Below are 14,388 nucleotides of genomic sequence, written 5' to 3'. Positions count from 1 at the left end.
CAGCTTTTACATCCCACTTAATCCCCCCTTCACTTCAGCCTGCTCTTCTACCCACCCAGCAGGTAGGTCAATTGTAACAGCACCTAGGGTTTCAGTAGCTTTTATGAGATCAAGAAGAACAAAATCTCCAGGCTCATATTCTTTTCAGAAATTACAGGACACCCCACCTAAATGTAGCTCCTAACTCTAACTTGAGTTTCATTATCCTCAACCCCTTCCTATATGACCGACCAACTATAATGTTTGGGCTACAGATAAAAGAAAGTCTTTCCCTGGAATTCCAGGTTACCATGGGTTACGTGGAAGTATTATACATCAGGGACTGTAGCAGGTGGAAAAGCAGGAAAAGGCTAAAGGCTCTCAAGAGAATTGAATTCAACTGATAGTAATTCAATGTTGCTTAGCGATGTGGGGCTGGGGGGAGATGGGATCCCGCCCTCTGTAAGATTAGCAAGTAGGGAGAACAGAGTTCATCCTCATATCATAATACAAGATGAGAAGGGATCAATGCCATGAGGAGAAGTTCATGGATTAATTGACTTCGTACTTAATAAATGTTTAATAAATGCTAACTACATGTCAACTGGAGCACTAATAATGAATAAGACATTGTCCCAACCTAAGGATCTTACAATGCAGAAAAGTAGTCAGGTCAGTAAATTGTGAATTATGTTTCTCTGATAAATGCTGAGTTATAGGGGTCACTATAGGCTGCTATGAAGATACATAAAAGTAAAGGCAAGTATTGTTTGAGTCCTCCCAGTGTGTCAGGCGCTATTGCCGCATTCTCTCTGTATTTATTCATTTAATCCTCCCCACAGCCTTATGTAATAGGGACTCTTATCATCCCCTATTTTATACCTGAGGGAAGCTATACCCTGCACACTGTTTCACATCACAGTAGATGACAGCCAGGATTCAAAACTGGGGCGTCAGGTTCCAGAGCCCTTCCTTTTAGCCTCTTAGCTAAACCATCTTCCCATCACTTAGTGATCGCCTAGTCTGAAGGAAGGAGCAAGTGATGCCCAGCCTAGTACTTTAAGAACAAGTACGATTTACCCAGAAGAGGAGGAACAGTATCGCACACGTGGGGATAAAAGCCCTGAGTGAAGTCATCACCGTGCATTTAGGGAACTAAAGTTAACTCAAGAGCAATAAAATGCCAGGCTGATACCGTACAGAAGTGAGGCTGGAGAGATGACTGAAGCCAGATCATGAAAGGTCTTACAAGGCCTGTTAGTGTATTAATCATTATCCCCAGAGCAATGAAGAGCCAGCAGGGATTTTGAGCTGGAGAGTGGAAAACGATTTTCATTTTATGGAAATGATTATGGCCTCAACATGGAGAATGGATTTGAATGGACAGGACTCTGATCATCCAGTGGAGAGACAGTGGTGGTCTAGGGCACAATCACCAAGAATGGACCCAGAGAGACAACTTCAACTGATGTTTAGGAAGCAGACTCAGTACACGTTGATGGTTGAACATGGAGAAGGTGGTGTCAAGGTTCTGGCTGGGGCAACCAGGAGGATGGGGTGCTGTCTCCCAAGTCAGGGGTCCAGGACGAGGAGCAGATTTTGGGGTGATGAGGACGGTGATAAATTCAGGTCCTGGCATGCTGAGTTCGGAAGGAAAACCAGGAGAACAAGGCATCAAGTCATACAGGGGATAGTGAGGAAGTGTTAAATTGTATTCCTGTTCCCCTGAATGATCAGTGTTTCCTCCTTGGAGTGCCTGCCCTACGGGAGGATTAATTTTCTTTCCCCATAGACATCAGATTTAGCCTTATGACTTGTTTTGGCCAATGAAGTGAAAATGGAAGAGACACATGTCACTTCTGGACAGAAACTTAAGGAGTCAGCCCAGAGTCTATCCTGTCTTGTTTCCCCCTGCCATAGGACTGGCAGTGTTCCAGGCAGAGGCAACGCCAACAGTCTGGGTCACAGAGTGAAGAAAACGTGGAGCAGAGCCACAGCTGACCCACAATGCACTCTTAGCTTGAGTGGAAAACAAACATTTGTGGTTGTAGCCTCTGAGATTTGGGAAATACTTGTTACTGCAACATAACCTAGCCTATCCTGACTGACTAAGTGGGAAAGGTCACATTCAATTGGGAGGGTCAAAAAAGCTGAACCCTTACCTCACACCATACCAAAATTAACTCAAATGGATCAAAGCCTAAGTGTAACAGCTAAAAATATATAACTCTTAGAAGAAAACATGAGTAAATCATAACTTTGAATTAGTCAATGGTTTCTTAGAACACCAAAAGTGCAAGCAACAAAAGAAAAAAATATACTAGACATCATCAAAATTTTAAACTTTTGTGCTTCAATGGACACCATCAAGAAAGTGAAAAGACGACCCACAGAATGGGAGAAAATATCTACAAATTATATATTGGAGAAGGTCCTTGTACCTAGGATATATAAAGAACTATTTAATTCAATAATAAGAAGACAACCATATTTTAAAATGGGCAAAGGATCTGAATAGACATTTTTCCAAAGAAGATAAACAGCCAATATGCACATGGAAAGATGCTCGACATCATTAGTCACCAGGAAAATGCAAATCAAACCACAGTGAGCTACAGTTTACACCCACTAGGGTGGCCCTAATCAAAAAAACAGAAAATGGCAAGCATTGGTGAAGATGTGGAGAATCAGAGCCCTCAGCCACTGCTTGTGGGAACTGAGGGTGCAGCTGCTGTGGAAAACCATCAGGCATTTCCTCAAATGGTTAAACAGTTACCACATCATCCAACAAGCCCACTTTAAGCTACGCACCCAAGAGAAATGATCACAGATGCCCAAACAAAAACGTGTGTGCAAATACTCACAGCACGGTGATCCACGATAGCCGAGAAGTGGAAACATCCCAGTGTCCATCATGATGATGGACAAAGAAAATGTGGTATACCCCTTACAACGGAATAGTATGCAGCAATAGGAAAGAACGAAGTGCTGACACATGCTGCAGCGTGGGATGCACCTTGAGCACATTACACTCAGCGAAAGAAGCCACACGCAAAAGACCCCATATTGTATGACTCAGTGTCTACTGAATACCCAGAATAGACAAATGTATAGAGAAGGTAGGTGAGTGGTTACCTGAGGCCAGAGGTGGGTAATGGAGGGGGCTTGGGAATGACAGCTAAGAGATGAGGGGTTTCTTTTTGGGTTATTGAAAATGTTCTAAAACTGATCGTGGTTATGGTTGCACAACTCTGGGAATACACTAAAAACCATTGAATTGTACTTAAATTCAGTGGTTTAAGTATATTAAACAGTGAATTGTATGGTATGTGAATTATATCTCAATAAAGCTTTTAAAAATAAACAGAAGAAAGGTCTTATGGAGAAGTCCCTTGAGATGGCCTCATAGGAATGGTAGGAGTTAAGGAGTTGACAGGAAACAGCAAGTAGGGCTTTAATTTTTTGGCCTGAGAATTTAGAGTTTAGTTTTAGGGTCTCAAACCAGGGCTGCCTCTCATCTCTAAGCCAAGCTAGACTTTAGGACACAGGGACAACTCAGAGGAGGTCCTACTCTGTTCGGTTGCCCTCCAGTGCAACGCCAAGAAATGCCTGGGTACATTGCTTCCAGCCCTCTGCTGGAGAGTAGGACTCCTCAGCCTGCCCCAGAGCCAGTGGTGCACTCCGAAGAGCTGCTGGGACTTTCGACTTGAGTATCTACACACCTCACATGTGAGGCAGCAGTGGCAAAACGGGGGGCCCATTGTGACGTCCGATGACATCCAGTCTTACCACAGTCGCATACTGAGTGCAAGTTTCTCAATGTCTTATAGAAATTGGAGAAGCAAGTACGATTCCTGAGACTGGAGGGGCTTCTAAGAGGGAATTTGCAGTGATGACGTATTTTCCTCGTTTGCTGCAGAGATGTAGCTAATCATCCTACAAAAGGCCCACAGACCTCCATGTCCTTGGGCAACTATGGCAGACGAAATTCTCAGTCTGTTGATAGAGTCACTTCCCTCGAGAAGGATGGTGTAAGTCCTAGGGGGGTTCCCTGGGAAACAGACTCTGAGAAGGGGATCGGCCTGCAGGAGGTTTATTGGGGAGTGGTAGAGGAACAGCCCCTGGAAGAAAGCAAGGGCAGCGAGGGCAGGCTGAGGGAGAAGCTGGGCTGGGATGCAGCTTCAATAGCGGCCTCCGCTGGTCCTCCAGGGAAGCTCTGGGGCCGGGTGGCCTTGCAGAGTAATCCAGATTGGAGCACGGCAGCCAGGTCTGTGTTGCAAGGCAACAACTCTTCAGAACAGTTTCTTTCCTTTTCAGTTGTCTGGAACAACTCTCTTCCAGGTGTTTTCAACTATAGCACCTCAGAGCCCCTGTAATATAGAACAAACATTCAAATATTGGCTGTTTATATGTTAACACTTTTTTTTAGCCCTTTTCTCTAAAGATCTCACAGACCTGTGCAGCCCAGCATGGTGGCCACTAGACATGTGGCCATAGAGCCCTTGACATATGACCGCTGCAAAGTGAGATGTGATGTGCGTGTAGAATTTATGCCAGATTTCGAAGACTTAGCATGAAAAAAAGAATGTAGGATGGCTCATGAATAATTTTTAGTATTGATTGTATATTGAGATGATAATATTTTGGATACCTTGGCTAAATATATCATTAGTGCTAGTGTTAATACTAATTTCACCTGTTTCTTTTTACTTTTTAAGATTTTTTTTTTCTTGATATGGACCATTTTAAAAGTCTTTATTGAATTTGTTACAATATTGCTTCTGTTTTCTGTTTTGGTTTTTTGGCCCTGAGGCATGTGGGATCTTAGCTCCCTGACCAGGGATTGAACCGGCACCCCCTACACTGGAAGGTGAAGCCTTAACCACTGGACCGCCAGGGAAGTCCCTACTTTTTTTGTTTTAATGTGCCACTGTACAGTTTAAAATTGTGGCTCCCACGATGTCTCCCCTGGGCAGTGCTCCCCTGGACCTTTTCAGACAGTCTGTACCCTGGTTTCTTTCTGAAGTGCGATGAAAACTGTTCTCTCTTCATGGGATGACCGGTAAGAACTCTCTTCATTTCTTCTAGTCACCCATGCCTTGCCCATGGAAGCTCTCACAAAAGTTTGTTGAGGAAAATGATGAAGCAGGAACATCCCACTTTGTTTGACTTCCCTCTTTTAGATGTTCCTGTGCCATTGTATCAGCTTCATCACGGATGGGAAAGAAGAAAGATTGTGGGTGTGTCGAGGGTGTGTAAAAGAAAGAGTAGCTTCTTAGGACTTCGTGATGTCATTCAAAGAAAGCAGTTGGGGAAAGATTATACAAACACAATGGCCACTATTTGTGCAGAGTCTTAACAGCTATATACATGTCTCTGAATCCTTTTTCACGGGCATTATCTAACTTAAGCCTCATAACAGTGCTGTGAGACATATATTTTTATTATTCTCATTTTGCAGGTGAGGGAACTCATCTCTCCAAACTCTGGTTTATATTACCTGCCTGGCCCTGTGGGATCTGAGGTTTTGACACCCTGTTCCTTGGCCAATTACATATTTTTATATTGAAAACTTAATTGAAACCAAATGAGTAAGGTTCCAATATATGCTTTAGTCCAAAAACCTTGATTGAAAATTTTCATCAAATGCATTTACATTGTGATTTAAATATTTATTTAGACCTGATTCCATCCCTGGTACAGGAGATTCCATTTCAGTTTTTCTTTTGTAACTATACTCTAGTTGTTTAACATAACCTTATTATGCATCCTTCATAACTCAAAGATAATTTTAAGGTTTCCTTTTTGGGAGGACCAGATGCTGAAAGCAGTTTGGTTTTCAAATTTTGGAGCTCTTCCAGAATCCGATGCTAATCGAAGCACATAACTGTGAATTCACTGGGAGGTGACCTATTTCCAAGTCAGCAGGTCAGGGAGGGGCTTGGGTAATATTTTCATTATTTTTATTAAGAGTACAGCCACAGCCACCACAAATGTAGAGCTCTCAGTGGTTTTATTTAACTAGAACAACAAACATATGTTTCCCAGATATCTTTATTCAAGGCAAAAGAAACAGATTTTCTTCCAACAAAAGAATGAAAGTTTTACAAATGTTTAACTCATTTATAAATGTAAAATACATTTATTTTTAAAATATGCAGTAAGCATATTTTATGATGTTTCTATCAGAATATTTTTATGCTTTTTATATATATATATATATATTTTTTTTTTTTTTTTGCGGTACGCGGGCCCCTTACCGCTGTTGCCTCTCCCGTTGCAGAGCACAGGCTCCGGACGCACAGGCTCAGCGGCCACGGCTCACGGGCCCAGCCGCTCCGCGGAACGTGGGATCCTCTCGGACCGGAGCACGAACCCGCGTCCCCCGCATCGGCAGGCGGACTCTCAACCACTGCGCCACCAGGGAAGCCCTATATATATTTTTATGTTTCCATCAGGTTTGCGTGTGAACCTTAAACTACATGATTATTTTACACGATTACGTACGTACGTACGATTTTGTAGCGAACACTCTTCTCAGTTTCTCTTTCCTTTTTACTCACAGAAGAGAAAGCGTTTCTACTTTCCAATTCCCAAATGATATTTCCACATAGTATTAACTTATCTAAAGGAAATACGTATTCCTTCTATGCTTATTGCTGTTAGAAGCTTAATTATTGACTCAGAAAGTGCGTGGTTTAACGGGAAAGGTGCGACCTCTGGGGGTCGTTAGACTGGGGTTCCAATCCCAACCCTGCTGCTTGTCACCTGAGAAGCCCCAGGAGGTCATTCATCCTCTAAGAAGTTGGGTTTCCTCGTCTGGAAAATGGGGATAATGCCTACTTTGCAAGGGTTGGCATGAAGCTCAAAGTAAATGACTGTGGTAGTATTTTATCCATTGTAAAGCTGATGTATAATATCCTCTCTGATGAACTGCGGTGAAGAGGAGGCAGAGTGGTATAATGAAAAGAGCTGAGACTCTGAAGATGGAGGGGAAGGAAGGCAACATTGCTGTGCTCGCCTCCCCTTCACGTAAATTGTATCATTTTCCTACAATAACCCTGCCAGGTGGATGTTAATATTCCCATTTTGCACTCTGTTCTTCTCACTATACCTCTTAGATTTAAGTTCAAGCTTCCATTATACCAATTACTATGTAGCCTTGGGGACCACATTTATTCTAAGTCTCAGGGTTTTTCATTAATTGATTGATTAATTAATTAATTTGGCTGTGTCGGGACTTAATTGCTGCATGTGGGATATTTAGTTGTGGCATTTGGATTCTTAGTTGCGGCATGCGGACTCTTAGTTGTGGCATGCGGGATCTAGTTCCCCTACCAAGGATCGAACCCGGGCCCCCTGCCTTGGGAGTGCGGAATCCTACCCACTAGACCACCAGGGAAGTCCCGTCAGGGTTTTTTTTTTTAATCTGTAAAACTGTAGTGATATTAATCCTGACATCACATAGTAGCACCACAACTGCTTTTTTAGAGATGCCCAAACCCTTTTTAGAGCTAGATTAACTATAAATCAAAAGTAAAAGTTCAAATGCTTACCTTTAGGATCCGGTGGGATAATGTGCTTCGTAACACCTCGCTTTCAGTAGGAGTGCAGTAGAAAGTCTGGATCTGTACTAAGATTCCTGCACCAGCACAGTGCTTTGACTTTATTTTAAGACTTCTCAGCACACACGTCTCCTAAAATTTGTAGCAGTTTACATAGTGGAAATGGGACTGCAGAACGATTAGACCCTGGCCACCTTCCTGAAACAGCAATGCTGTCCTGAGAAACATAGTTGAAGGGTGAGTTGTGCACGTAGATGTCAGAAATCGCCAGGACAGCAGCAGGGAATGTGACCCTGGGGGGGCTGGTGAGCAGGGCTCCAAGGCCTGCAACGAATGTCGGAGGTCAGCAAGAGGAACAGTGTTCTGGCTCGTGGCCTGAGCCTCAGAGGGAGAGAGGTGCGGTCCGAGGGCAGCTGTGGGAGTCAGGAGATCGCGGGCTCCACCCCCTGGGCCTGTGGAGGGTGGTCCCTTCATGGCAAGTGCCCCCCTTCTGTCCGTGGTCCAGCTAGTCCATCTGTGCTAACCCCGCCAGCTAGTCAACAGCCATCCTGGATCTCAGTGACTACTCTTGTTGGCAGGGTGGAGGGCCTGCCTGTGTCAGTCTGGTTTGATAGAGAACTTTCCAGGTGCACATTTAAAGGGAAAGGACATCTTCTGACTCCCAGGGAAGAGAAGCAGACACCTCGCAGGGCTGGGTTTTCTAAGGTGCTGAGAGAGCTCTCCCTCACTCTGTTCGTCCAGGAAGTTTTCCTGCCCGTAAATTGCATCTTCTTGGAGTCAGAACCAGGGTGCGCAAACCTGTTTTCGGTCGCAGAGCACCTGGAAGTCAGCTTCCTTTGCAGAAGATGATGAAACACCTGTATTTCTATGTCTCATACGAACCATGATTTAGCTGAGAATATGTTGATGTACTTAGCATCTAGTTGGGTCAGAAATGTTCTGCTTGATTAAACTTGCACACTGACGTGCCTCAAGCAGACTGGTTCATGAAGGAGGCGAGCTGCTGAGGCTCCAGACAGGTTTCCTCAGGACCCAGTTTCCAAGAGTCTCCAGTACATTCATTTCATTTCCAGTATTCATTTTCCAAGAGGTTTGGGTGTTCTGCTACTATTTGATAGTAGTCATCAAAGAAAAATATTGGGAGAAAAACTTAAAATTGACCAAGTACTAGTCATTAGCTTTTTTTTTTTAGCAAATCAAAAAGGAAAAAAATAATTATATTTGGGAGACTTTGCAGTCAGAAAGACCTGGGTTCAAATTAAGAGTATTAGCTGTGGGACAGTGGACAGGTTAATCAATCTCTTGGAACCTGCTTCCTCTTCTAAAATGGAGACGATACTTACTTGGCAGGATTATTCTGCAGATTAGCACCAGTATCTGTAAAGCCCCCAGCACAGCACCTGCCCCATGGTAGGAAGGTTAATAAACACCAGGCATTATTAATACTATTGGTGTGGGAACACCTCGTTTTGCCCCTGGAACACCAGTGTTCCATAAGCCTGAGATGGAAAAGGCCTGGAGATGATTGGATTGTATCCTGCATCCCACAGGGGAGGTAACAGAGACTCAGAGAAGAGCCCAAAAATCACACAGCAAGTTTGCAGCACATCAGGGGTAGAATCCCAACCTCAATGGCTTCCCTGCCACGTTGTGCCGTTCCCTTCTGCAAGCCCAGAGCCTTTCTAAAATTCCCCACATACTGTCCCTTGAGGCCACTGGCTGTTTTGCCTGCGTTCTCTCCTCTGGTCGCCTGCTAAGGCCAGACGATGTGCAGTGACTCCCCAGGTGAGCCCGGCCCCAGCCCCTGTTGTGTTAAAGAAAACAGTCCTCTCCCGGCTAGGCCGACACGTTTGTGCTTCTCGTCATGTTCATTGGTCCCGCTGTGGCTTTGCTCTGTTGGAGAATTTGTCAAGGAGGCTGCCTGCCCCAGCACCAGGGCACAGCTCGAGATGCTGCCAGCATGGCTGCTGGAGCAGGGAAAGCCCCGGGGGCTCAGCCGGCCTGGGCTGCCCGCCTCCGGGCTGCAGAGAGCAGGTTTGGGCAGAGAGAGGGGGACTGGCAGTGGAGGGGGACCTGTCGGCACTTGCCTGCAAGTCTCCAGGGAGAGAGAGAGTGAGACACCTGGGACGGGGGAGGCAGAAGCAACACAAAGGAACCCAGGTACACCTTAGGGACCATGCAGAGATATCACTATCTTGAACACCGTCTTTATTATTTAAAACAGGAACCCGATGCTTTAAAATGTGTTGGTTGGTGGCTCCCCCCCCCCCCATTCTGTTCCTTTTTTAGGTTCACGGCTCAGCAGCCGCGCCTGGCCCACCAATCACCTTCCTGAACTTCTATTATGTCACCAGCAGCCAATCAGAGAAGCTGGTGAGTGTGCGATTCCAGTGTTACTGCCTAGGTTGACTTAATCCCGGCCAAGAGCAAAGAAGCTTGACAGTTTTCATCAGCAGGCCGAGCCTTTTAAACGGACTTTTGAAAAGCCTGCGTATTTTTTTAGGGCCACTGACAAACTTTCTCTGTGTCTCCACCCTAGGCTTATGGATGAGCCCTCCACACATCAAGGTAGAAAGCCGGCTTGCAAAGCCTGCAGCAGACACTGAAATAAACAGGCACCTGCTTCCAACTGTGCAGCTCCCGGCTCTGGTCCAGGACCACCTGTGCATCCCACCTCTGGGTTCCAGGGGGTGCCCTGAACAAATTCTTTAAATTACCTTGAATCAAGCCTTCCTGTCCCAGACCAAGTTATGCTTTGCCGGACTTTCTACCTTGTTATCCAGGCTCCTTCTTCCCGGACTGTGGTTCCTTGGCAGGATGGTCCCTGATTTAGGCTCCATATCTCCCATGTGGCTAACACAGGGGCTGGCAGAGAACTCCAGTGGCCTGAAGGAATGGTGTGCTTTGGCAGAGCCTCAGAGTTCTGCCTTGCCTCGTATCAAATGCTGGCTGAGGGTTGGATGGGGCTGGGAAGCAGAGTTCCACTCTCCAGCCCAGCCCATGTTGAGGACATGACTCTTCTGGCACTCTGAAGGTAGCATCTGCCTCAACTAAAACTTCCCTTGTGGAAAACCAAAAAATAACATGCAGAGGAATCCCCATAATGTTATCAGCTGATTTTTCAGTGGAAACTCTGCAGGCCAGAAGGGAGTGGCAGGATACACTTAAAGTGATGAAAGAGAAAAACCTACAACCAAGATTACTCTACCCAGCAAGGATCTCATTCAGATTCGATGGAGAAGTGAAAAGCTTTTCAGACAAACAAAAGCTGAGGGAATTTAGACCACCAAACCAGTGGGAAACACAAGAGAAGAAAAAGACCCACAAAAACAAACCCGAAACTATTAAGAAAATGGTAATAGGAACATACATATTGATAATAACCTTGAATGGACATGGATTAAATGCCCAAACCAGGAGACACAGACTGGCTGAATGGATACAAAAACAAAACCCATATAGATGCTGTCTACAAGAGACCCACTTCAGACCTAGGGACAATACAGACTGAAAGTAAAGGGATGGAAAAAGATATTCCATGCAAATGGAAATCAAAAGAAAGCTGGAGTAGCAATACTCATACCAGATAAAATAGACTTTAAAATAAAGACTGTTACAAGAAATAAGGAAGGACACTACATAATGATCAAAGGGTCAATCCAAGAAGAAGATATAACAATTATAAATAAGCACCCAACATAGGAGCACCTCAATACATAAGGCAAATGCTAACAGCCATGAAAGGAGAAATCAACAGTAACACAATAATAGTAGGGGACTTTAACATCCCACTTACACCGATGGACAGATCATCCAAACAGAAAGTAAGTAAGGAAACACAAGCTTTACATGACACAGTAGACCATATACATCTAATTAGTATTTATAGAACATTCCACCCCAAAGTGGCAGAATACACTTTCTTCTCAAGTGCACATGGAACATTCTCCAGGATAGATCACATCTTGGGTCACAATCAAGCCTCGGAAAATTTAAGAAAATTGAAATCGTATCAAGCATCTTTTCTGACCACAATGCTATGAGATTGGAAATCAATTACAGGAAACAACTGTAAAAAACACAAATACCTGGAGGCTAAATAGTGCGCTACTAAATAACCAAGAGATCACTGAAGAAATCAAAGAAGAAATAAAAAAATACATAGAAACAAATGACAATGAAAACACGAAGACCCAAAACCTATGGGATGCAGCAAAAGCAGTTCTAAGAGGGAAGTTTATAGCAATCAGTCTCACCTCAAGAAACAAGAAAAATCTCAATCTAACCCTACACTTAAAACAGGTGGAGAAAGAAGAGCAAAGAAAACCCAAAGTCAGTAGAAGGAAATAAATCAAAGATCAGAGCACAAATAAATGAAATAGAAATGAAGAAAACAATAGCAAAGATCAATTAAACTAAAAGCTGGTTCTTTGAGAAGATAAACAAAATTGATAAACCTTTAGCCAGACTCATCAAGGAAAAAAAGGGAGAGGATTGAAATCAATAAAATTAGAAATGAAGAAGGAGAAATCACAGCTGACACTGCAGAAATCCAAAGGATTAGAAGAGACTACTACAAACAACTATACGCCAATAAAATGGACAACCACAAAGAAATTGACAAATTCTTGGAAAGGCACAATTTTCCAAGACCGAACCAGGAAGAATTAGAAAATATAAACAGACCTATCACAAGTAATGAAATTGAAACCAAAATTTAAAATCTTCCAACAAACAAAAGTCCAGGACCAGATGACTTCACAGGCGAATTCTATCAAACATTTAGAGAAGAGCTAACACCAATCCTTCTCAAACTCTTCCAAAAAATTGCAGAGGGAGAAACACTCCCAAATTCGTTCTGTGAAGCCACCATCACCCTGATACCAAAACCAGAAAAAGATACCACAAAAAAAGAAAATTATAGATCAATATCACTGATGAACATAGATGCAAAAATGCTGAACAAAATACTAGCAAACAGAATCCCACAGCACATTAAAAGGATCATACAAGATGATCAAGTGGGATTTATCCCAGGGATGCAAGGATTCTGCAATATACGCAAATCAATCAATGTGATACACCACGTTAACAAATTAAGGAATAAAAACCATATGATCATCTCAATAGATGCAGAAAAAGCTTTTGACAAAATTGAACACCAATTTATGATAAAAACTCTCCAGAAAATGGGCATGGAGGGAACCTACCTCAACATAATAAAGGCCATATACGACAAATCCACAGCAAGCATCATACTCAATGGTGAAAAACTGAAAGCATTTCCACTAGGATCAGGAAAAAGAAAAGGATGTCCACTCTCACCACTCTTATTCAACATAGTTTTGGAAGTCCTAGCCACAGCAATCAGAGAAGAAAAAGAAATAAAAGGAATACAAATTGAAAAGAAGAAGTAAAACTGTCACTGTTTGCTGATGACATGTTACTATACATAGAAAATCCTAAAGATGCCACCAGGAAATTACTAGAACTAATCAATGAATTTGGTAAGATTGCAGGATACAAAATTAATGCACAGAAATCTCTGGCATTCCTATACACCAACAACGAAAAAACAGAGAAATTACGGAAACAATTCCATTTACTTTTTTTTTTTTTTTTTGCGGTACGCGGGCCTCTCACTGTTGTGGCCTCTCCCGCTGTGGAGCACAGGCTCTGGACACGTAGGCTCAGCGGCCATGGTGCACGGGCCCTGCCACTCCGCGGCATGTGGAATCTTCCCAAACCGGGGCATGAACCCGTGTCCCCTGCATCGGCAGGTGGACTCTCAACCACTGCACCACCAGGGAAGCCCCCATTTACTATTGCAACAAAAAGAATAAAATACCTAGGAATAAACCTGCCTAAGGAGGTGAAAGACTTGTACTCAGAAAACTATAAAATGCTGATGAAAGAAATCAAAGATGACATAAACAGTTGGAGATATACACCATGTTCTTGGATTGGAAGAATCAATATTGTGAAAATGACTATACTACCCAAAGCAATCTACAGATTCAGTGCAATTCCTATCAAAGTACCAATGGCATTCTTCACAGAATTAGAAGAAAAAATCTTACAATTCATATGCAAACACAAAAGACCCGAATAGCCAAAGCAATCTTAAGAAAGAAAAATGGAGTTGGAGGAATCAGGCTCCCTGACTTCAAACTATACCACAAAGATACAGTAATCAAGACAGTATGGTACTGGCACAAAAAGAGAAATATAGATCAATGGTACAGGATAGAATGCCCAGAGATCAACCCACGCATCTATGGTCCACTAATTTATGACAAAGGAGGTAAGCATATACGATGGAGAAAAGACAGTCTCTTCAATAAGTGGTGCTGGGAAAACTGGACAGCTCCATGTAAAAGAATAAAATTAGAACACCTAACACCATAACCAAAAATAAACTCCAAATGGATTAAAGACTTAAATGTAAGACCAGACACTATAAAACTTTTAGAGGAAAACAGAGGAAGAACACTGTTTGACATAAACCACAGCAAGATCTTTTTTGACCCACCTCCTAGGTAACAGAAATAAAAACAAAAATAAACAAATGGGACTTAATTAAACTTAAAAGCTTTTGCACAGCAAAGGAAACCACAAACAAGACAAAAAGACAACACTCAGAATTGGAGAAAATATTTGCAAATGAAACAACAGACAAAGGATTAATCTCCAAAATATACAAACAGCTCATGGAGCTCAATATCAAAAAAACAAACAATCCAGTTAAAAAATGGGCAGAAGACCTAAGTAGACATTTCACCAAGGAAGACATACACATGGCCAAGAGGAACATGAAAAGATGCTCAACATCAGTAATTATTAG

At 43.0% G+C, this 14,388-nt stretch overlaps 1 long non-coding RNA gene across 1 annotated transcript in view; it reads right to left on the bottom strand.

Moving 5' to 3' along the window:
* Positions 1-8,187, bottom strand: part of LOC137232752 (uncharacterized) — a 31,881-nt gene extending 23,694 nt beyond the window's left edge. The window contains exons 1-2 of the long non-coding RNA XR_010947172.1: positions 7,536-8,187; positions 3,702-4,349 (exon numbers count right to left, since the gene is read on the bottom strand). This is a non-coding gene — a long non-coding RNA (uncharacterized lncRNA). The remainder of the gene's footprint in view (positions 1-3,701; positions 4,350-7,535) is intronic.
* Positions 8,188-14,388: the final 6,201 nt, after the last annotated feature.

This window comes from Pseudorca crassidens, chromosome 10, assembly GCF_039906515.1.
Source record: "Pseudorca crassidens isolate mPseCra1 chromosome 10, mPseCra1.hap1, whole genome shotgun sequence".
NCBI lineage: Eukaryota > Metazoa > Chordata > Mammalia > Artiodactyla > Delphinidae > Pseudorca > Pseudorca crassidens.
The sequence above is the reverse complement of the archived record's forward strand: the minus strand, read 5'-3'. Positions and strand labels throughout refer to the sequence as shown.